Source organism: Pseudophryne corroboree, chromosome 1 (assembly GCF_028390025.1).
Source record: "Pseudophryne corroboree isolate aPseCor3 chromosome 1, aPseCor3.hap2, whole genome shotgun sequence".
NCBI classification, from domain to species: domain Eukaryota; kingdom Metazoa; phylum Chordata; class Amphibia; order Anura; family Myobatrachidae; genus Pseudophryne; species Pseudophryne corroboree.
Genome location: NC_086444.1, coordinates 62,698,648 through 62,723,440, shown reverse-complemented (window position 1 = coordinate 62,723,440; position 24,793 = coordinate 62,698,648). Strand labels below are relative to the sequence as shown.

Genomic DNA, 24,793 nt, shown 5'->3' with positions numbered 1-24,793 from the left:
GGTTTTGGAGTCCGCCCACGCCCTAAGACAGCAGCACTCCTCCCCCTCCCAGTGCCGCAGGTATTGGGGGCATATCTGCACTGTGGGGGCATTTATGTATCTCGCACTGTGGGGGCATTTATTATTATTTATCTGGCACTGTGGGGGCATTTATTTATCTGGCACTGTGGGGGCATTTATGTATGTGGCACTGTGGGGGCATATCTGGCACTGTGGGGGCATATCTGGCACTGTGGGGGCATTTATGTATCTTGCACTGTGGGGGCATATTTGCACTGTGGGGGTATATCTGGCACTGGGGGCATTTATGTATCTGGCACTGTGGGGGCATATCTGGCACTGGGGGCATTTATGTATCTGGCACTGTGGGGGCATATCTGGCACAGGGGTCATTTATGTATCTGGCACTGTGGGGGCATATCTGCACTGTGGGGACATTTATGTATCTGGCACTGTGGGGGCATATCTGCACTGTGGGGGCATATCTGGCACTGGGGGCATTTATGTATCTGGCACTGTGGGGGCATATCTGGCACTGTGGGGGCATTTATGTATCTAGCACTGTGGGGGCATTTATGTATCTGGCACTGTGGGGGCATTTATGTATCTAGCACTGTGGGGGCATTTATGTATCTGGCACTGTGGGGGGCATATCTGGCACTGTGAGGGAATTTATGTATCTGGCACTGTGGGGGCATTTATGTATCTTGCACTCTGGGGGCATATCTACACTGTGGGGGCATTTATGTATCTGACACTGTGGAGGCATATCTGCACTGTGGGGGCATTTATTTATTTGGCACTGTGTGGCCATTTATGTATCTGGCACTGCTGGGGGGCATGTCACATGTTGCTAGCACTGCTGGGGGGCTTGTCACATGTTGCTGGCACTGCTGGGGGGCATGTCATGTGTAGCTGGCACAGCTGGGGAGCATATCATGTAGTGTTCCCGCTAGGCGTCTGTGGCTAGGCAATGTGTCTCAGTGCTCTACCTGGCGCAATGTGTCTCAGTGCTCTACCTGGCGCAATGTGTCTCAGTGCTCTACCTGGCGCAATGTGTCTCAGTGCTCTACCTGGCACAATGTGTCTCAGTGCTCTACCTGGCGCAATGTGTCTCAGTGCTCTACCTGGCGCAATGTGTCTCAGTGCTCTACCTGGCGCAATGTGTCTCAGTGCTCTACCTGGCGCAATGTGTCTCAGTGCTCTACCTGGCGCAATGTGTCTCAGTGCTCTACCTGGCGCAATGTGTCTAATGTGCTCTACCTGGCGCAATGTGTCTCAGTGCTCTACCTGGCGCAAAGTGTATAACGTGCTCTGCCTGGCGCAAAGTGTCTAGTGTGCTCTGTCTGGCGCAAAGTGTCTAACGTGCTCTGCCTGGCGCAAAGTGTCTAACGTGCTCTGCCTGGCGCAAAGTGCCTAACGTGCTCTGCCTGGCGCAAAGTGTCTAGGAGGTTCTACCTGGTGCAATGTGTATTAGCTGCACTACTGTGTGGTGTAATGCAAATTGCCACTATTATGTGGTCACGCACCTTCCCCGCGAAGCAACACCCCTAAATTTTTGCTGCGCGCCTTAGGCGCGCACTGTCCATGCTCTGGCATGTGGGTAGGTGAGCACCAAGCATTATGTACATAATTTTGCCCTCCTAACTTAAAACTGTGCCCTCCCTGTGATCAGCACCCTGCCCTAAAAAGTGAACACTATCATGTGTAGCTGGCACTGCTGGGGGCTCATATTGTGTGTAGCTGGCACTGCTGGGGGGCATGTCATGTGTAGCTGGCACTGCTGGGGGGCATATCATATCTATCTGGCACTGCACATTATGTGTATCTGGCACTATACTGGAGACATTATGTGTATCTGGCACTATACTGGAGACATTATGTGTATCTGGCACTATACTGGAGACACTGTGTGTAAGGAACACTACTGTGGCTGTTATGTGTAAGGCTGCTAATTGAGCGCGTAGAGGGTGTGTGAAAATATAGTTTTTTATAGTCTAATAACATGAAGTTATGATGCCACGCCCACTTTTCCAGAGGTCATGCCCACTTGGGGGCGGGGGGGGGGGGGCGCTTTTACATTTCATCGATCAGGGTGCTAGTAGGCCTGGAGCCAGCCCTGCATTTAGATCCAAAATACATAGTTTCCCTGACACTCAAAGTGACACCTTCCCCTGCAATGTTCAGCACCTTCTCTGCTGCATGCAACACAGGGGGTGTATTAAGAGAGGAGGGGGCCTGTGTGAAGTCTCTGTCCTGCCCCCACCTCACTAACCGGCAGCATAGTATGTGTGAGCTCTAGTAGACTCTAGCACTGTGCTAAAGTTTACTACGCAAGTTCAGGTCTCTTGGGAAATGGCGCAGCAGCAATTTTCCCAGCAATTCCCTACTGTGCATGCACAAATCTCTGGCAAAATGAACGCAGTGGCCAATTCCCTGGTAAGTTTGCAGCACTGCCACTGCCTGCGCAGAGGTAAGTACTGAAGAAATGGGTGCAGCTTGTGCGGGGTGGGCCCCCCTGGAACCAGGGGTCTGTGTGCACCACAAACCTTGCACCCATTATAGATACGCCACTGATGCAACTCCTTCTGCTGCCTGCAGACCTTCCTCTACTGCATGCAGCACCTTCTCCTGCTGCATGCAGCACCTTCTCCCACAGTGTGCAGCACCTTCTTCCGCTGTGTGCAGACCTTCCTCTACTGCATGCAGCACCTTCTCCCACTGCATGCAGCACCTTCTCCCACAGTGTGCAGCATCTTCTCCCGCTGTGTGCAGCACCTTCCTTTACTGCATGCAGCACCTTCTCCTGTTGTGTGCAGCACCTTATCCCGCTGTGTGCAGCACTTTCTCCCGCTGTGTGCAGCACCTTCTTCTACTGCATGCAGCTGGATCAGTACGAGATCCCGCCGGACGAGATCACAGCGGTCGGAATATCGACACCGGGATCTCGACCGGCACAATCCTGACAGGGAGGCTGCGCTCGCCACGCTGCGGGCCCGGTGCCTCGCTATGCTCAGCACACTAATTTATTCTCTCTCTATGGGTGTCGTGGACACACACAGAGGGAGGATATGTCGGGATTGTGTTGGCCGGGATCCCGGTGTCGGGATTCCGACCGCTGGGATCCCGTCCGGCGGGATCTTGACCGCATCCCCATGCAGCACCTTCTCCTGCTGTGTGCAGCACCTCCTCTCACTGCGTGCAGCACTTTCTCCCGCTGTATGCAGCACCTTCTCCTGCTGTGTGCAGCACCTTATCCCGCTGTGTGCAGCACTTTTTTTCCCGCTGCGTGCAGCACCTTCTTCTACTGCATGCAGCGGGATCAGTACGAGATCCCGCCGGACGAGATCCCAACGGTCGGAATACCGACACCGGGATCTCGACCGGCACAATCCCGACAGGGGGGCGAGCGCAACGCAGCCCCTTGCGGGCTCGCTGCGCTGCGGGACCGGTGCCTCGCTGTGCTCGGCACACTAATTTATTCTCCCTCTATGGGTGTCGTGGACACCCACAGAGGGAGGATATGTCGGGTTTGTGTCGGTCAGGATCCCGGTGTCGGGATTCTGACCGCCGGGATCCCGTTCAGCGGGATCTTGACCGCATCCCCATGCAGCACCTCTCCTGCTGTGTGCAGCACCTTCTCCCGCTGCATGCAGCACTTTCTCCTGCTCTGTGCAGCACCTTCTCCTGCTGTGTGCAGCACTTTCTCCCACTGTGTGCAGCACCTCCTCCCACTGCATGCAGCACCTTCTCCTGCTGTGTGCAGCACCTTCCTCTACTGCATGCAGCACTTTTTCCTGCTGTGTGCAGCACCTCCTCCCGCTGCATGCAGCACCTTCTCTGCCTGTGTGCAGGACCTTCCTCTACTGCATGCAGCACCTCTTCCCACTGTGTGCAGCACCTTTTCCCACTGTGTGCAGCACCTTCCTCTACTGCATGCAGCACCTCCTTCCGCTGCGAGCAGCACCTTCCCCCACTGTGTTTAGCACCTTCCTCTACTGCATACAGCACCTCCACCCTCTGTGTGCAGCACCTTCTTCTGCTGTGTGCAGCACCTTCCTCCACTGCATGCAGCACTTTTTCCTGCTGTGTGCAGCACCTCCTCCCGCTGCATGCAGCACCTTCTCTGCCTGTGTGCAGGACCTTCCTCTACTGCATGCAGCACCTCTTCCCACTGTGTGCAGCACCTTCTCCCACTGTGTGCAGCACCTTCCTCTACTGCATGCAGCACCTCCTCCCGCTGCGAGCAGCACCTTCCCCCACTGTGTTTAGCACCTTCCTCTACTGCATACAGCACCTCCACCCTCTGTGTGCAGCACCTTCTTCTGCTGTGTGCAGCACCTTCCTCCACTGCATGCAGCAAGAGAATACCATCAAACCACCCCATAGATCTGGACAAACGTTGTCTGAATGCAGAAATTAATCTTCCAGGCGGTTTTACAAAAAATCTTAAAATAATAAAATTGATCTTACTGTACCTGCGTTCCATAGGTGAGGTTATGTAGTGGTGGAGACGGACACATTGCATGATGACATTTTGCCCTCTATATTGCTATATTGCAGCTGCAGAGCACACAAAATATGTTGCTGCAAAACATTCCTTACAGTAACTGCTACACCCCTCCCCCATCCACCATCACCAAACTTTACAAATAATTATGGTCTTCTTGCATAAAATTTTTAATTTTCAATTGTAGAAGTGCAAATTTTGAGTTGAATTTCACTTGTGACATTTACGATTTGACGTTCTGTACATCCTTGCACCTTGCAGTCTGATTTGTTTGAAAATTAATTTATTGTATTTGGCAAGGAAAACGTTACTACGATAATTACGTAGTCGTGTAGTGCCAAAAATGAATGCCCACATTGAGTCTTTTGCACTTGTTACAGTAACTTACAGATGTGTCATGCCATGAATAATCTCTTGTTAGTAAATTATGATGAAATGCAAATTGCATGACAGTGTCCGGGCACATATTCAAATAAGTGAAAATTGTTATTAACTCTAATCACATATTATATATTATAGCAGAACCATCTTAACATGTAGGCACACTGGGCGGATGCCCAGTGCCCCATAATTCTAGGGGGCCTCCAAGCAGGGTAGGGTGGTTGTCACACAATCAGGGCGGCCAGGAACCATTTACCTGCCTCACAGCCTGCAGCCAGACAGTAAATGACTGTCAGCATTCTTGATTGGTGGATGGCTGGAGCGATCCACCAATCAGAGTGATGGCAGCCATTCACTGCATGTGTAGAGATGGCACAGGACCTACATTCAATAAGTCGACCACTAATGGTTGACATGCATTAGGTCAACAGGATCAAAAGGTTGACATGGTCAAAAGGTCGACATATAAAAAGGTAGACAGTTCAACGGTTGACAGGTTCAAAAGGTCAACAGGTTCAAAAGGTCAACATAACAATGGTCGACACATATATGGTCAACATATGGTCAAAATCTGTTTTTTCAACTTTACCATACTTTACCATCCCCGTGGACTTCGACTGTGAATGGTAACCTGTGCCGAGCGCAGCAGTAGGGGAGAGAGAGGCACCTTGCCTGGAGCAGCGTGGGAACACGGTACACTAATGGGGCTTTTTTTGTGGCAGAAAAGTGACAAAACACAAAAAATATAAAATTGTGTTGACCTTTTTGTGTCGACCATTTCACCTTTTGACCTTGTTGACCTTTTGGCTCTGTCAACCTTTTCTATTGTCTACCTATTCCACGTCGACTTCTAAAGTGCTTAAAAAGACATTTGCCTGAGAGAAAACATGCTAAGGCTTTTCATTCTTCTTTGCAGATACTTACCAAATGGCTGTGTACATGGAGGTGTCTGCACATTTTTGCTTTGCTGCTTGGCCCTGCTCCTCACAGAAGGTGGTGGTGGCTGTGTGCCAGATGGTCCTTAAAGAAAAGAAGCATGTGTATTTTGCAAACCAACAATGGCCCTCATTCCGAGTTGTTCGCTCGTTAGCTGCTTTTAGCAGCATTGCACACGCTAAGCCGCCGCCTACTGGGAGTGAATCTTAGCATAGCAGAATTGCGAACGAAAGATTAGCAGAATTGCGATTACAAATTTCTTTGCAGTTTCTGAGTAGCTCGAGACTTACTCAGCCATTGCGATCAGTTCAGTCAGTTTCGTTCCTGGTTTGACGTCACAAACACACCCAGCTTTCGCCCAGACATCCCCCGTTTCTCCAGCCACTCCTGCGTTTTTACCTGGCACGCCTGCGTTTTTTAGCACACTCCCTGAAAACGGCCAGTTTCCGCCCAGAAACACCCACTTCCTGTCATTCACACTACGATCACCAGAACGAAGAAATTTCTCCGTTAAGCCGTGAGTAAAATACCAAACTTTTTAGCAAATTTACTTGGCGCAGGCGCACTGCGAACGTTGCGCATGCGCAGTTTGCGACTAATCGCACCGATGCGAAGAAAAATAACGAGCGAACAACTCGGAATGAGGGCCAATGTGTTTGTCAGTTACCAAAGCACAATCCTGAAAATGTATTTACCTGGCTGTTCTTCATCCTAGTTGGCCAAGACACTTATTTTCCCATCAACTCATTTGCCTGTCATGTCATATAAAGAGAAATAAAATAAAAAAATGAAGCCAAATATATTGTGGTGTGGATATGTTCAGTTGGTAAGCATTCTTTCCCTGTATACCTCCCAAGTAAGATGCTGTAGCTAACTAAGGGGGACATTTACTAAGCAGTGATAAGAGCGGAGAAGTGAGCCAGTGGAGAAGTGGCCCCATCAACCAATCAGCAGCTCTGTATCATTCTATAGTATGCAAATTATAAATGTTACTTCAGTGCTGATTGGTTGCCATGGGCAACTTCTCCACTGGCTCACTTCTCTGCTCTTATTACTGCTTAGTAACTGTCCCCATATATTACTAAGGGTTAATGTTAAGATGTATACCTTACCAGTGGCGTATCTATAATGGATGCAGTGTGTGCGGTGCACATGAGCCCCTGGCCCCTGGGTTCATTGCAGAAATTATGGATGCCTCCTGCTGGCACAGCTTTGCTGTGCCCGCAGGGGGGCCCACCGCCATCTTTTTGATCACCGCGGCTGCATGTGTCGTCAGGCAGGGTTCCCTTTTTACACATTAGGCAGCAGAGTCCACCTAATTACATGAGAAAGAGAGAGAGTGTTTGTAAGTCTTATATTTACCCATGACCAGCCAGCAGGCCTCTCCCTCCCCCCTACGCTGCGCTGTTTGCAGAGGAGCGGAGGGGTATCTGTAGCGCTGCCTGGCTACCAATGTGAGAGGAGGTAGCCGGGCAATGCAGCTAACGGGGGACGCGGGACGGACCCCACAGTGCGGCGGCAGATCGGCCAGGCAGGTGCTGCCTGTGGTCCTGCGCTGTGTGCCAGGCACCACTGGCACATACCTAGTTATGGCCCTGGGGAAGACAGTGAGTGGTCACACGGCCAGGATGTTATTAAACTTGCACTCTGCATGATCTCACCCCGCATATGGGTGGTCATTCCGAGTTGTTCGCTCTGTAATTTTCTTCGCATCGCAGCGATTTTCCGCTAATTGCGCATGCACAATGTTCGCACTGCGACTGCGCCAAGTAAATTTGCTATGAAGATTGGTATTTTACTCACAGCATTACGAGGTTTTTTCTTCGTTCTGGTGATCGTTGTGTGATTGACAGGAAGTGGGTGTTTCTGGGCGGAAACTGACCGTTTTATGGGTGTGTGTGAAAAAACGCTGCCATTTCTGGGAAAAACGCGGGAGTGGCTGGAGAAACGGAGGAGTGTCTGGGCGAACGCTGGGTGTGTTTGTGACGTCAAACCAGGAACGAAACTGACTGAACTGATCGCAGTGGCAGAGTAAGTGTCGAGCTACTCAGAAACTGCTTAGAAATTTCTATTCGCAATTTTGAGAATCTTTCGTTCGCAATTCTGCTAAGCTAAGATTCACTCCCAGTAGGCGGCGGCTTAGCGTGTGCAATGCTGCTAAAAGCAGCTTGCGAGCGAACAACTCGGAATGAGGGCCATGGGACACAAACCTAGTGCAGTCAGTGGAGACAAGCCCAGCCTCTCCGTGTAATGGACGGCTGCAACTGCTGCGCTCCAGCCTGAGGCCACTACTCCTCCGTCTCAAAAAAGAAAAAAACTGTCACCTGTGCAGGCGGGCAGGAGGGGTTTCACGTGCGTGCACGTATGTAGCTCGCTCCTCACTTGCCGGCTCCTCCCGCTCATCTCCTCCCCCATCCCAGCTGGTCTCCTCACCTGTCCCTGCTCCTAGCCACCATCCAATGCATCCTCCTGTCAGATCTCCAGTCTTCCTCCCCTGCCCGCTGCCAGCATGAGGATGGGCCTAGCACACTGTGAGAGTCAGCTGGGACTGGCAGAGTCCCTGAAGACACTGTATGGGGGGCGGAGGCGGAGCATCTGGTCCGGGGACTGGGAGAAGGCAACGCTGGCGGTGGTGCTACCTTGCGGCACTTTGTATAGTGAGTACGCTCAGCAGCAGAGGAGATGAGCGCACACCATATACAGGGCAGCGCTGATCAGCGGGGACTGGTGAGTGGCTAGAGTGAGATAGCGGTCGTGTGGGCTGTGCTGCCAGATGGTGAGCCCACAGTGCATATGCCCTGTGGGCAAGGCACCACTGGCACACAGCAGATAGTTACAGCCCTGCTAATCACTCACTACTTGTTTCATATGTAAACCTATTCTCCTGTACTTGTTTAATATATTATGGTGGGCTTGAGTTAAAGGCATAGTCATTCTATTCTCTTCATTTTTTATGTTCTTATGGAAATATGACTCTAAGGTTTCAGACTTAAATTTACCTAAGATTACTACTATTTAGCTGTACAGTTCATCATTCAGGGGGGCCAAAGGGCAAAAGATGGTAGATAGAAAGTCAGTGGTTCATTCTGCCAGGGAGGCATAGACACACCTCCAGGATGGTGTTATCTCGTCCCATTTTATCCGGTTGTCAGAGTATGTACAGAGGGACCCAGTGTTCCCATTTGGGCATGGCCATGCTGTTACGACAGGGAAAGGTTCTTCATGAGAAAGCTGAAGCCATGATAACCTTCTGGGCAGAGACCCTTGTACACATAATGCTTAAGACTCAGCAGTAGGTATTATTGCCTATAATAGCAGCTTTTCTCTTAAGGCTAGACACGCCTACCGGTACTGGGATGCCACCAGGACTTACGCTACTGAAGGTAGTACAAGCTTAAACCAGAATGACCCAAATGTCAGTAAAGAGAAATACTAAAAAGAAGACAAGAAAGCAGAAACTAGATGAAATAGGATGAAGAGAAGAGACAATAATAATGAGGACGGGAATATAACCTGAGTGCAGTATGAGAGAACAGGTGTGCCTAGAATATGGGGGATCATTCTGACCCGTTCGCACGCTACTGTTTGTCGCAGCGGTGCGAACGGGTCGGTTCTGCGCATGTGCACCGGCCGCAATGCGCACGCGTGTCGTTGCTGGGCAATGACAAGAATAATGAAGAAAGCGATTGCTGCCACGATCGCAAGAAGAGTGACAGGCGGAAGGCGGAAGGCGTTTTCTGGGAGTAGAGAAGAGAACGCAGGCGTGTCCAGGCGTTTGGAGGGCGGATGTCTGACGTCAATTCCGGGACCTTCATCGCCGGATCCATCGCACAGGGTAAGTACTGCTAGTCTTGTTTTGCACAAAACTTTTTTAACATAGCAGGGCTGCACAAGCGATCGCAGCCTTGCTATGCAGAAATACACTCCCCCACAGGCAGCATCTAGTTGATCGCACAAGCAGCAAAAAGTTGTTACGTGCGATCAACTCGGAATGACCCCCATGAACCAGGCAGGAAATATGGAATGAAGCGAAATGAGAAGATAATGGAAAACAGAGAGAACCACACCCTCAAACTAACAGGAGAATTACAGGAAATAAGCTACCGCATAATGGGGATTCCAAGCAAATGCTAGTATGGGTATAAAGAATAAACCGGGGTACAGGCACACAGTTGGAGTTAGCTATATGTAGCAAACAAGTAGAGAATAAGATAATTACAAAGACAAAACAGTACTGAAAAAGGAAACAGATATAAACTGCACACAGACTAGTACTGCAGGGCTGGACAGAACAGGAACCAGATTTGGGGGGTCATTCCGAGTTGTTCGCTCGCAAGCTGCTTTTAGCAGCTTTGCACACGCTAAGCCGCCGCCTACTGGGAGTGAATCTTAGCTTAGCAGAATTGCGAACGAAAGATTAGCAGAATTGCGAATAGACACTTCTTAGCAGTTTCTGAGTAGCTCCACACTTACTCGGCATCTGCGATCAGTTCAGTCAGTTTCGTTCCTGGTTTGATCACAAACACACCCAGCGTTCACCCAGACACTCCTCCGTTTCTCCAGCCACTCCCACGTTTTTCCCAGAAACGGTAGCGTTTTTTCGCACACACCCATAAAACGGCCAATTTCCGCCCAGAAACACCCACTTCCTGTCAATCACATTACGATCACCAGAACGAAGAAAAAACCTCATAATGCCGTGAGTAAAATACCTAACTGCATAGCAAATTTACTTGGCGCAGTCGCACTGCGGACATTGCGCATGCGCATTAGCGACTAAGCGCTCCGTTGCGAGAAAAAAATAACGAGCGAACAACTCGGAATGACCCCCTTAGTACAACAAACAGGAACTCTTGCACAGAGAGACTGTACAAGGCACTATGGCCCTCATTCCGAGTTGTTCGCTCGCTAGCTGCTTTTAGCAGCCGTACAAATGCTAAGCCGCCGCCCTCTGGGAGTGTATTTTAGCTTAGCAGAAGTGCGAACGAAAGGATCGCACAGCAGATACAAATACAAATTGTGCAGCTTCAGAGTAGCTTCAGACATACTCAGCGCTTGCGATCCCTACAGACTGTTCAGTTCCTGATTTGACGTCACGAACACGCCCTGCGTTCGGCCAGCCATGCCTACATTTTTCCTGGCACACCTGCGTTTTTTTGAACAATCCCTGAAAACGGTCAGTTGACACCCTGAAACGCCCACTTCATATCAATCATTCTGCAGCCAGCAGTGCGACTGAAAGCTTCGCTAGACCTTGTGTGAAACTACATCGGCCGTTGTGAAAATACGTCGCGCGTGCGCATTGCGCCACATACGCATGCGCAGAAGTGCCATTTTTTTGCATCGTCGTAGCACAGCGAACATTTTCTGCTAGCGAACAACTCGGAATGACCCCCTATGACCAGCAAGGAATGAGAGGCAGACACAGGCTATAGGGCCTAATTCAGATCTGATCCCAGCAGCAAATTTGTTAGCTAATGGGCAAAACCATGTGCTCTGCAGGTGGGGCAGATATAACATGTGCAGAGAGAGTTAGATTTGGGTGGGTTATTTTGTTTCTGTGCAGGGTAAATACTGGCTGCTTTATTTTTACACTGCAATTTAGATTTCAGTTTGAACACACCCCACCCAAATCTAACTCTCTCTGCACATGTTATATTTGCACATGGTTTTGCCCAACTGCTAACAAATTTGCTGCTGCCATCAGGTCTGAATTAGGCCTATAAAGGGAGCATGATACATTCACATACAGAGCACAGCCAAGCCTCCCTTAATTGAAAATTCTGTGCATCTGTATCGCTGCACATTAACAGGTCTCCTATCTCCCTAGCAACCTCGACCACCACACTGGCTTGCGACCCAGGTTGCCAAGGAGCAGGCGGCCAGGAAGCAGAAGTTTGTAAGCGTCCAGTCGCTTAGCGATGACCGGATGCTGCGGATGTCATGGTCCACAGCGGCTCGTGACACATTGCCACCACATGTTTGTCCATCTTCTTAGTACCGGGATCCATTAGATATCCTGGTGGTCCTGACATCAGGCCTGATTCATACTTGTACACTATACTGATGTTTTCACAATTAATCAATCAGCAATCTACAAATGCGTCTAAGTTGTAAAATTCAAGGTAAATTAGTGATGTTGCTCACATTGAGGATATTTGCAAGGCCACCGGTGGGGTCTCAATCTATTTCCAGGCAACAGCAACATAAGCATATTTTTGCAACGAAGCTGCATATGTACATTCCTGAATCATTCACTAGATTGCATCAAATTAGGACCAATCTGCTGCTCATACTGTAAGTAATTGTATGGTTCTACTGTATATGTTCTTTAGCATAAAGTGTTAGGGACTTGACAAAAGTTTGATGTGGTCAAAGGTCCTCATTCCGAGTTGATTGCTCGCTAGCTGCTTTTAGCAGCAGTGCAAACGCTAGGCCGCCGCCCTCTGGGAGTGTATTTTAGCTTAGCAGAATAGCGAACGAAAGATTAGCAGAATTGCTCGAAAATCTTTTCCTGCAGTTTCTGAGTTGCTCCAAACCTACTCCTACCTTGCGATCACCTCAGTCCATTTAGTTCCTGGTTTGACGTCACAAACGCGCCCTGCGTTCGGCCAGCCACTCCCCCGTTTCTCCAGCCACTCCTGCGTTTTAGCCTGACACGCCTGCGTTTTTTAGCACACTCCCGGAAAACGGTCAGTTTCTGCCCAGAAACACCCACTTACTGTCAATCACTCACCGATCAGCAGAGCGATTGAAAAGAGTCGCTCGCCCCTGTGTAAAATTGCTTAGTTTTGTGTGAAATTACTTGGTGCGTGCGCCCTGCGGCCCATACGCATGCGCAGAACAGACGATTTTTAGCCTGATCGCTATGCTGTGAAAAATGGCAGTGAGCGATCAACTCGGAATGACCCCCTAAGTGTAGTTATCTAAGCTTTGGTGCCTGTTCTATGTATTTTGGGGGTAATTCCAAGTTGATCGCAGCAGGAATTTAGTTAGCAACTGGGCAAAACCATGTGCACTGCAGGGGAGGCAGATTTAACATGTGCAGAGAGAGTTAGAATTTGGGTGGGGTGTGTTCAATATGCAATCTAATTTGCAGTGTAAAAATAAAGCAGCCAGGATTTACCCTGCACAGAAATAAAATAACCCACCCAAATCTAACTCTCTCTGCACATGTTAAATCTGCCTCCCCTGCAGTGCACATGGTTTTGCCCAATTGCTAACTAAATTCCTGCTGCGATCAACTTGGAATTACCCCCTTTGTGTATATCAATTGGCCTATTCTGATTTTTAAAATAAAATTTGTATTTTATTACAATTGCACAGTTCATATGGTTGTCTAATCAACACGCAATGCGTTATTTGTTCTTGTTTTTAATGCTTGCTTTTAACTTTACAGGAACCTGTTACACAAAGTGCACTGTGAATGGGAAGACAACCTCATTGTGAATGATAGGAGGACAAAGGATTGACTGAATGGACTAATCACAGGGTGCTGCGGGAGTTAATGACTCTTCTGTGGTTCTCATCTGTTCATTGGTTTAAATATATTTACTGTAAGCTCTGATATTCATAATAATAATAAAATATCGAATGCATCAATTATAATATGCAAAAGCTGTTTTGCTTTGTCAGTTCCTTTTTTAATTCAGTTACAGCATTGTGCAGTTTGATGTGTTACATAAGCAATGCCGCGCTAAGATTCTTTTGAAATATTAGCTTTTGTTCAGTTGGATGTGCGCCGACCTGCATGTTTTAGTTTTGGATCTGTATATTTTTTTTCAAAATGTATAGAGACTGCTAAAATCACATAATTTGGACCTTTTTTTGCTCCTACAGTATTATTAACCTCAAAAACATTAATTTCCAGTCAGTGTGGACCACCTCACAGCTCACAATATTGTTTTCATTTGCTTAAGGCTGCAGCGAGCTGGCTGGTTATAAAGCGACAGAGCAGCGGTATAAACACGCGATGGTTTACAGCATAACTATGAAACACTGCCACACAGCAGTGGCAGAAATGAAAAGTTGTGCAATATGGCTATTAAAAAGAACATGCACAGTTTAATAAACCTAACACTACAGTGATAGGAACTGACACTTTTGTGGCTGAAGTGCTTGGTTTGTTTGGGCCCCCACAAAACAGGCTACCAATGGGCTTAAGGCAGATAAGCTAACAGCTCTGCAGTGGCAAGATGTCATCATCATTACCATCTTCATCCTCACCCTCATCAGTGTGTACAGTATATCATTCTCACACAATATCAATTCATCCAAACTGGGATCCACCATTACAGAAGTCTCTGTACTTTGATGTAATTACCGGTAAAGGTCTTCCTCATAGAATTTCATCTTTTCCACATTTATAGGAAGTAGCCTCATACGCAGATAACTGACAAGGTTCCTAACAGTTCTGAAAACTCTTTCTAAGTACACACTGCTTAAGTAATGCAAAGTAAGTTTATACAAGGGCCTCCAAATTGCCTTTTTTCCTTCCAGTACTCAAAGGGACTCTATGACATGCCTATTTGTACACTGTAATTTAAATAATCCTCCACCATTCTTTGGATGGTGGCCATAATAGATGGAGTTACGGTAGAGGTGTCACTAATTTTGGCAATTATTTTAGACCAGACGAGATATCAACTCCTCTTCATCACCACTGGGTCTCTTGGGAAAGGTGAGTTTTTCCTGGCAACAGCAGTTGCCGGAGAAACTAAAGAGAAGATGTCATCATGTCATGTGCCACTTAAGCTGACACCTTGCTCACCAGGAGCTCTTTGCATCTCTTAAGATCTGGGTCTTTTGGAAAGAATGATACAACATATGACTTATATAAACATGGTCACCAAAATGCAGTTATCCTTTTTCAAGATATTGGCAACCCTTGGATCCCGGTGAAACGAATAAAGGATTTGATCTACAAGTGTGACATACTTAGTGGAATAGCTTCGATTCATCTCCTCCTTCAATTTCTTAAGCTGCTTTTCCAAAAGTCTAATTAGGGGAAACACCTGAATATACAGTAGCTGGCAGTGTCTGAACTCATTTCAAAAGTGGCTACTTTGATTGGTTTCAGCACTAGCACAATATGGAAAGTATTCTCCACTACACTGCACTATTCTCCACTACACAGCACTAAGGTACATTCCACCTCCTCTCCCAACATCATGGCTTGTTGTGTGTAGATGTGTACTTGTATACATCTTGTCTCAATATGCCATGCAGTGGGAGATGCCTGGCATGAGTGAGCTAACAGGTCCCGTGCAACTTCATTAGCATCAGGCATCTTTTTTTGCCAAAAATGTATAGCTATGCAAATAAGATGCACCACTTAAGATCTGGGTCCATTGGAAATAAATACACTCTGGAGGGAGGCTTGTGCAGGTAGGCTAGATGTAAGTGGACACATCTGTAGCTATGGATGGCTTTTTACTGGTACTCCATCTGCTGAAGCATATAAAGGTTGGAATTCCACTTGTTACCCCCTCTTGCTTTAGTTGGTGGCAGGGCAAATTGAACTTTTCTTGCTGGAGCTTCAGTTTTCTGCATGCAGCTAACGTTTTTTAGGCCACAGACAGCATCTCCTGCATGCCCCTGTCATTTCTTAACAAACTCTGTACCAACAAGTTGATTGTGTGAGCAAAATATGGGATGTGTTATAATTCACCCAGCTGTAATGCTTTCACAATATTTGTGGAATTATCAGAAATCACAAATACTGAAGAGAGTCCATGTGGGGTAAGCCATTTTAATATGATATCCTTTCACTTTTCGCGCAGGTTGTCAGCAGTGTGCCTCTTAGTGAAGCCAGTGATACAGAAAGTAGCCTGCATCTGAATGATCTGCTGGTGTTTGTTATATACTGCTGAAGTCAATTTGCCCACCCAGTGGGATGTCTAGGCATGAAATATTTCATTTGCCTAGCTCTGATTGTCCACATATCTGTGGTTAAGTGGACAATGGGTGCAATGGCATTTTGTATGTCAATAATTAGTTTTTTTTTTAATGTCCTGGTACAGCTGAGGAATTGCTTGTCTAGTAAAATAGAACTGAGATGGAGTGGGGACACAGGACCTCAATTAACCTCAATTAACTGTCAAAACCCCACTGCATTAATGATGGATATTGGACGTAGAGCTAATACCAGCATAGCCGACAAAGTGTCAGTGATCCTCCGTGCGACTAGGTGACAGCTGTCATACTTGCTTCCTCTTGCAAAGAATGGTTTAACAGCTAATTGTTGTTTGAAACTTCTAGTAGTCTTCTCGGTCCCCTTCTGGGATGAAGATCCACCCCACCAGCAGCAGCAATAACAGTAAGCCTAGCACTGAATGATTCTTCTGAGGACTCTTGGATAGATGAGGAGTCACTTAGCATTATCCTGGATGCAGGACTACCTCCGATCATTAGTGAGGATATTGCTTTTGAAGGTGTTGGCAGTGGAGTTTGCAGGTGCTGGGATATAGCTGAGAGAGGAAGAAAGCTAATGGTGGACTACTTAGTTATATTGTTTTACCATAACTTTCTGATTTTCCCAAAAACTTTCCATAAACTTGCTGTAAATGACACAACAGGGAGGAGGTTCCTAGATCCTTAAGTTCCCTACCTCTATTAATAGTAGCTTTGTAAATGCTACAGATGGCTAGGAGAGTGTTGTCAGTATTTGGGTAAAAATAATTCCACACATAAATTGTGGATTTTATGGTCTTTTGTCCATGCATGACTATGGCTTTCTTCTTGTCATGGGCAGTACTGCTTCCATTGGTGGCTGACATACACAAACAACATCCTCATCATCAATATCCTCATTAGCGCTGGAGTCATCCTTTTGTACTTCCATGGTAGCATCCTCAATTTCTATCGCCTTGCAGTCCCAGAGGTACAAAATACCTCACCCTGGGGCTGCCTTTTGTGACGTCACTGCCAGTTACAGTGAAGCCAGAGCATTCACGAACTGAACCTGGTTCACTGAGGTGGCAGATTTTATTGGTGGGCTGCATTCCACCACAGGAATATATCTGCATTAGACATTTCTATTGCAATGTAAACATAATTATCTTAACAAACTAATATATATTTTACATTTATTAGTACGATCAGGCAGAGATTGCTCTGTGTCACTTACCTGTGGTGAGAAATTTCTGCTGTATACTCTATCAGATTCCATGCCTTTCAGGGAACTATAAAATAAATAAAAAATGCTGGTTGATATAACAACGTGCCAAAAAGAGAGAGAAAGAAGACTCTTGTTTGGGAGCACTCTTTTTAGTATCAATCAAAGATGGCATTAAACAATACATTTAAATTTAAACTTAACTTTTATTAATTCTTCACCTAAAAAGTAAAATTGGCAACCGGAGCACTGCAGGCTAAAAAATAAAAAATGTTCTGATCCATCAACACAAAGAGTGATTGCGGATAGGAAAGTAGCTACATATCATGCTACTTCCGTCTGCCTTAGATCTGTACAAAGCAAGTTTGTATTAATGAAACCCTGCTGGGTTACTCAGTGTGAGGGAAGACCCACTCACTAGATTCACAATGCTGTTGATACCTGTCATTTCAGAGAAGATATGTCACAAATGTCTAAATTATTAATTGTTTGTTGTTCCAAATAACATATGTAGGATAGGTAGAGAATACCCTGAATTTCAGAAAGAAGTAAAAAGTGGTGGTCCTGTTGTTAGTGTTAATGCCAAAGAATTTTGTCTTCCTACTTCACTGGGTATTCCCTGGAGGTCTCCCATCCAGGTACTGACCCAGCCCACCAACATTTGGCTTTCAAGATCAGACGAGATTGGGCATGAGAATTGGGATATGGTCGTAGGAAAATGGGTATTCTCTACCTTTCCTACATATGTTATATGGAAACTTGCTTTGTACTGATCTAAGGAAGACGGAAGTAGCATGATATGTAGCTACTTTCCTATCTGCAATCACTTTTCATGTTGACGGATCAGAACATTTTTTGTTTTTTAGCCTGCAGTGCTCCGGTTGCCAATTTTACTTTTTAGGCGAAGAATTAATAAAAGTTAAGTTTAAATTTAAATGTATTGTTTAATATCTTTGATTGATACTAATAAGAGTGTGCCCAAACAAGAGTCTTCTTTCTCTCTCTTTTTGGCATTTATACTCTGACTCAGGGCACACCGCCAAATGGACGTAAAGTACAAACTCATCTACTAATGTTTATTGTCCACTCTTGTTCTCTTTACATACTGTATTGTACTCTAATTTATTCCAGGCCAGTGCAGAATCACAACCCCTCCTTGATATAAAGACGTGTCAGAAAAACACAGAGGGGAAACTGGAATTCTTCTTTTTCTTCATTCATAATTCCCAATGAATTAATATTAATAATATTATTTTTCACTTCAAGTTTACAGTATACCTTAGATATTTACGCTGATTTACTGTTGGGGGCTTAAGATCTACTCTATTAAATTGCTGAAGTCTATCTTGCTATTAGTAAAATACAGTACAGTAAGTGTATATACAGTATGTAAAATAGGAATTACACATGCACTTCAACCAAGGCTCCCCCTGATGTGTTACAGAACATTGACCAAATAAGAGTGGTTCCACTGGAGTAATCAATTATGCCTCTTCCATGGTTAACAGGTATCGCTGAGCAGAACCCTCTCTCCTTGTGAATACGCTGCCCTCCTAATAAAATGAATTGATGGTTCTGCTTTGATTAATATACAAATGAGATATTCTCTCATTTATATAAGTAGTAATGAAGTAGAGAGGGCTCTGCTAAGTGAAGTGCTTCAAACATACTGTAACAGGAGTAGGCAGCGCCTGAGACTCCAGCCGCTGTGGAACTGCACATTCCAGCATGCCCTGCCAACAGTTTTAGCATGCTATAACAGCAACACTGTGTCAGGGCATGCTGGGATGTTTATTTCCACAGCACCTGGTGTGTTGCCTGTTGCCTATCCCTGAAATATACAAAGGTACAGGTTAGGCGGAGTCCAGGCATTTGTCCTTTGTACAGTACAGTGAGTATGTACATGAAGCAGCAATGAGATGGGTGGCAGTACAAAAGAACCAATTGGTCCATCTATTGTAGTTGGCGATTTTAAATGGCTACACTTTTTATTCAATCTCCTGAAATTAATTGCTAAGTATCTAATAAAAATATTGGGTAAAAACGTAATTATTACATGTTTTATTATCGTATATATAATTTACTTTCAGCTGTCTTCTTAATAGCATAATACAATATTTTCTGGATCAATGTATATTTATTTATCAATGAAAGTAAGGGCTTATGTTTGCTGTTAGAGAGCTGTGTGTCAGTTTTGTTACGGTATACCATTATTACATACCGTCCAACATTTTACACACAAAAATAGGTACAAATTAGGAGAGGGGGCGTGGCCACAGTTAAAGGGGACGTGGTCACGCCTCCTTTCCTCTACTTTCAATGGAAGTTTGGAGAGTCAAAAATCAGTACAGACCATTAAAAAAATGGTACTGGACCTGCCAAAAAGGTACAGCTGGGGGGTATGTTATTCTAATCTTTACCTGTTTACTGCATTTTCCTGATGTACTAAGCCCCATTCGGCAGGTCAGCCTATGGGCTTCTCTCCGCGGCGCTGTGTGAGGGATCCGATCGGATCCCTCCCAGCATTCCCTGCGGCCGCCCCCCCCCCCCCCCCACCACCACCACCGTCACCCTGCGCATGCGCAGACTGACTCCTGGGTGCCGAATCCCGGAAGTCAGGCTGCCGCTGTGCATCGCGGAGGACAGCTCTTATCGGAAGAGTTGTCCTCCGCAATGCTGATCGCATATGTTAGTACATATGCGATCAGCATCGTGGCGCAGGGCGGCGATGGGCGGCAATGTACATTAGTACATCCCGCCCATGATGTCTTTACATCAGTGTTATGCTTCTTTACAGATTCCAAAGTACAGTAGCATGCAGATATTGTATCACAGTATATGAATGGCAGCAGATAGAATGTTGTACACATTGTAGCTAAACAGCTGTGAGGCTCCCGAAAATTGGGTAGTGCCCCAGGCCACCTGGAAGAGTGCGCAAGTCTCCTGCATCTGGCCTCCACCTGTTCCCCCGTCAAGTGGGCGGACTTGGTATGCGATGATGCGATTCACGTGGAATCGGGTCATTGTAGCCACTCTCCCGTTTTATACTGCCATGCCCCCCGCATAGTCTCCTAAGCTGAGAAGGGGGCATAGGAAGGTCCTCTTTGCAGAGGTGTGCTGCCAATAGTCCCAGGTGGCATCTGTACCCGGGACTGTACAGTTTTAGTATTCCAGGGCTGCCTGGCTGATGTAGACAGAGGATGCTACATATAATTTAACCAAAACTTGCAATGAGGTCTGTGCAATGTCATTGTACAATTAAGGTGTACGGCTAAGTAGTTATTTTTTCTGACTACAGACAACCACATGGGGCCACAATATTTAACAAAGTTGGAATATCCCTGTTATGTCATACTATAGTAGTGAAAGTGACATGAGAAAAATAGCATGGCCAGGGCAGTCAACAGGGGGTAGGTCTGCAGGAACTGGTAAAAACTTATTTTTTGGGGGTGGGCACTGTCTGTTTTGTCAGTCCCTGGCCCCACAATTTCTGCTGGCAGCCCTGTCCAGGGCATGTAACTTCCTAGCACCTCTGCGTACTATACAACATAAACATTATCCTTTTTCTCTACATGACTGCTTCATACAAAGTATCAGATTACCATACTGTACTGGGGAAGGTCAAAAGGTCCTATGAAGCATCGCCCATTTAAATGGTTTATGGGGGATGAAGGGAAGGTTTTGCGGACTGCTGAGAATGAGATACTCCGCTATCACTCTTAACTACACAAATCCATAACATATTAATGGTAAATACATCAGAGAAATATCAGGGAGGCAATAACATCCATCAATTTTTATTACTCAATGCAAGAATCTTGTCACATCACGAAACATGCTTTAAATCTCAGGTGCTAAACTGTATTTCACAAGCCTGTTGTAGGACATGGCAGAAGAAATACAGCATATTGCAAAGATTTTATTTCTGCCCATCAATAAAGTTCTATTTGTTCCTTGTTCTCTAGTGCTGGTACCCCTGGTGATACTTAGTAGCTCTGTATGCTGTACATTAAAACAAATACAGCATTGTTGTGTGGCCCCCATAATGTTGTATATTTCTATCTATCCATCTATCCATAATCTATCTATCTATCTATCTATCTATCTATCTATCTATCTATCTATCTATCTATCTATCTATCTATCTATCTATCTATCTATCTATCTATCTATCTATCCATCTATCCATCTATCAGCATACATACACAGTCACTGCATCTGGACCCTCTGTTCCGTGTGTTTCTATTTATCATAATGTAACCCCCATTTATATTGTTTACAATTTAGAGCATATTTTTATAAACATAATAATATGACATACAAAATGGTAAAACACCTGTGAGGATGTAACATTAGGACATAACTTATTGTAAATGCATATGGAACTGGACAACGTTATATTTATGTCACTTTAATATTTGTATATGCAGTGATAATGTGTTTTAATGTGATAGTAGTTTTACTCTAAGGCCATTGCTATATATACAGATGTGTCCTTGTACATCTTGCCTCTATACACCAAACAGCGGGAGATGCCTGGCGTGAGCGAGCTGACAGGTTCCATGCAACTCCATTAGTGTTTGGCGGCTTTTCTTTGCCAAAAATGCATGCTATGCAAATTAGATGCACAAGGAGACTCTGCTGATTAAAATGATATGCGGCATGCCTATATTTTGTGTGCGACTGTGCCTGACTCTGCATCTGAAATGCTATGTTACAGTGTTTTCTAGGAAAAACACAGAAGTGTTGGGTTGTCGTTGCATTTCGTATGAAGATACAGGCTCTGCTGCACACAGAATGTAGGCATGCCAAAGCTGATTGTGTGCACTATTTGCATGTTTAATGGAAAAAATACAGGAAAATATGCTTGACGCTGCCAAGTCATGGCATTGCATGACTGGAAAGACTGTTTAACATACAGTGAGGCTAGATGTAAGTGGACACATATGTATATGGGGATGCGGTTATGTGACCAGTGGTCGAGAGACCACTAGTCACTGTACCGATGATGGAATGCCGCACGGTTTAAAGTGCGACCGTCGGCATGCCAACTGACAGGGAATATGTCCACAAGGGGCTTCATTGCACTCTGCACTCATACCCCCCCCCCCCCCCACACACACACCCACCGGCTATCTGAACACCAGGAACCCGGCGTCGGTATGGTGACCGGCGGTATCCCAACTGCCGGTCATCCATACCCAACCCTGTATATATGCATTGATATTGTGGCCCACTGCAGAAGGTATTGGAATCTTCTAGACTGTCATTGTGGCTCTGCAGCATGAGGGCTGAGCGGGAAGACACAGGAGCAGGAGGAACATGACTGGAACATGGGCAGTAAATATATATATATCAATATCAGTCTAAGCCTGGTGAGAGGATCTTTGCTAGGTGATCAGAAACACAACTGGGAGTGGAGGCACACAAGTCTGAGGTTGGGATTGCCATCAACCAATCACTGGTAAACCACTGATGGTGGATGGTTTTTGAATCGATTGTTTTTCCGCCATCTATTGAACAAAGCCCCACATTTTTTCTTCTCTTGGCGCCATGATACAGAGCCTAGCCCCGCCCTCTGAAGAAACCCACAAAGCCCAGCCTTGCCTCTAATTGACCCACTGCCAGGTGAGTAATATGGCAGGAATGACAATCTATGGGTGAAACCATCAATTTTCCTGTCTATGGTTTCATGCCATCGATGTTAACCTCCAAATGGTTCCAACAGTGGTTAACAAACGGATAGCCATCCCTTTTCAGAGGAGTCCAGCGGCTGTGGGGAGTCCTGTGAGTGTGGAGACATCTGACAGGCTAGAGTGGCTGAACTTGGAAGGACCACTATCCAGGGTCCTGAAGAAAAGATAAACCTGCAGAGAGTTGATTGCAAACTATTACCCCCACACAGAACACATAATTGAAAGATATAGTAAAAATATCTGTCTGTCTATCTATCTATCTATCTATCTACCTATCTATCCCTTCTGAAGGGCTGCTCACATCCTACATGTGGAGGATAAGTAAGCCATCAGTTCCTCATAAAGACTTTTGTGTCAGAGACAGCCTGACTTAGTAGAACATTACAAAAAAGGGGTCTGGGACTCCAGGTCGACAACAAAAAGGTCGACACGCCTTAGGTCGCAGTCAATTGGTCGACACACCTTAGGTCGACATGGACAAAAGGTCGACATGGACAAAAGGTCAACAGGAACAAGGTCGACATGGAAAAAGGTCGACATGAGGGGGTTTTGTGTCGTTTTCTTCGTAGAGTGACCGGGAACCCCAATTAGTGCACCGCGTCCCCTCGCATGGCTCGCTTCGCTCGCCATGCTTCGGGCATGGTGCCTTCGCTCGGCACAGATTACCGTTCCAATCGTAGTCCACGTGGATCGTTAAGTATGAAAAAGTTCCAAAAAAGAGAAAAATTGTGAAAAACTCATGTCGACCTTGTTCATGTCGACCTTTTGTCCATGTCGACCTAAGGTGTGTCGACCAATTGGCGTCGACCTAAGGTGTGTCGACCTTTTTGTTGTCGACCTGGAGTCCGTTTACCACAAAAAAGCTACCCTTATCCAGCCTAGTGTAAGTCCAGCTTGCTAAGTTATAGCTCTGAGAGACTTAAGGGCCCTACTCACTGGCCGACCCGCCGCCGAGCTGCCCGACGGCGGATACGGCCGACGAGCGACCCGGCGGCGGGGGGGCAGTGACGGGGGGAGTGAAGTTTCTTCACTCCCCCCGTCACGCGGCTGCATTGAAGTGCAGGCAAATATGGACGAGATCGTCCATATTGGCCTGCATGCACTGCCGACGGGAGACCAGCGATGAACGAGCACGGGGACGCGCATCGTTCATCGCTGGAGTCTCCACACTGAAAGATATGAACGAGTTCTCGTTCATTTATGAACGAGATCGTTCATATCTTTAAAAAAATCACCCAGTGTGTAGGGCCTATAAGTCATATTACCACTGTCAGACCTTTTTATTCATTGAAACCCCTTCCTTTAGAGCAAATATAGCTCACTACCCAGGAAAATGATTGAGATGAGCAGCTCAGTTTTTATTAAAACCGAAGACACCTGAACTTAGGAGACCCAAGTGTTTGTGAATCCTGGCTCTGGTCTTCCTGACAAGTTTAGGTCCCAGAACGAGGCAAAACATAGCTTTCCTGGAGTCTGATAAGGCATGTTTTGGGCTACATGTGAAAGTCCCTCACGTGTGATCAGGCGCCATTTCACACTGGAGACCGGATGGAGAGGGTGTGGGACCGGGATGGAACACTGTGCTAAAAAAACACAATTAGCATGCCATCAGGTCACCATTAGGGTGTCATTAGGAGTTAGTTTACTTGAAAAGTTTTTTTAATAGTAGTGTAGGTAGCAGAGTAGGAGTAGCCGGAGTAGGTGTCTGCAGTGGTGCCAAGGGGGTGGCTGAGTACTGTTTACCTGGGCCCAGGTTCATTAAAGAAACCCAGAGGGGGCCCAGGTCCCGCTGCCCTCCCCCTTCCCCTTTGATGACAGCCACACGTTGGGTGGGGAGAGAGGACTGACTCTCTCCCAGACCAGCACACAGCATATGCTTGTGTGTACTGGGGAGAGAGACAGCTGCAGCGGCGGCCAGTCCTCTCTCCCTGCATGATGAGCAATCGCGCCTGTCCACCGGTCCTGACACTGGTGCCTCCCCCCAGTGCGGTGCCTGCCCGCTTCCCGGCTGCACATATATTAGATTTTTTTAGATTTTGAATGAAGCAGTCTTAACATGCCTCCCCCCTTTGGCCACGCCGCCTCTCATTACCGGAGCCCGGAAAAAGCTGTGAGCACCCGTGGGTTTTTGGGAAGGGTTACTGGCTGCAGGCA

The 24,793-nt window shown here is 46.4% G+C and overlaps 1 pseudogene; it reads right to left on the bottom strand.

Moving 5' to 3' along the window:
* Positions 1–17,540: 17,540 nt before the first annotated feature.
* LOC134950922 (5S ribosomal RNA) lies at positions 17,541–17,659 on the bottom strand (annotated as a pseudogene).
* Positions 17,660–24,793: the final 7,134 nt, after the last annotated feature.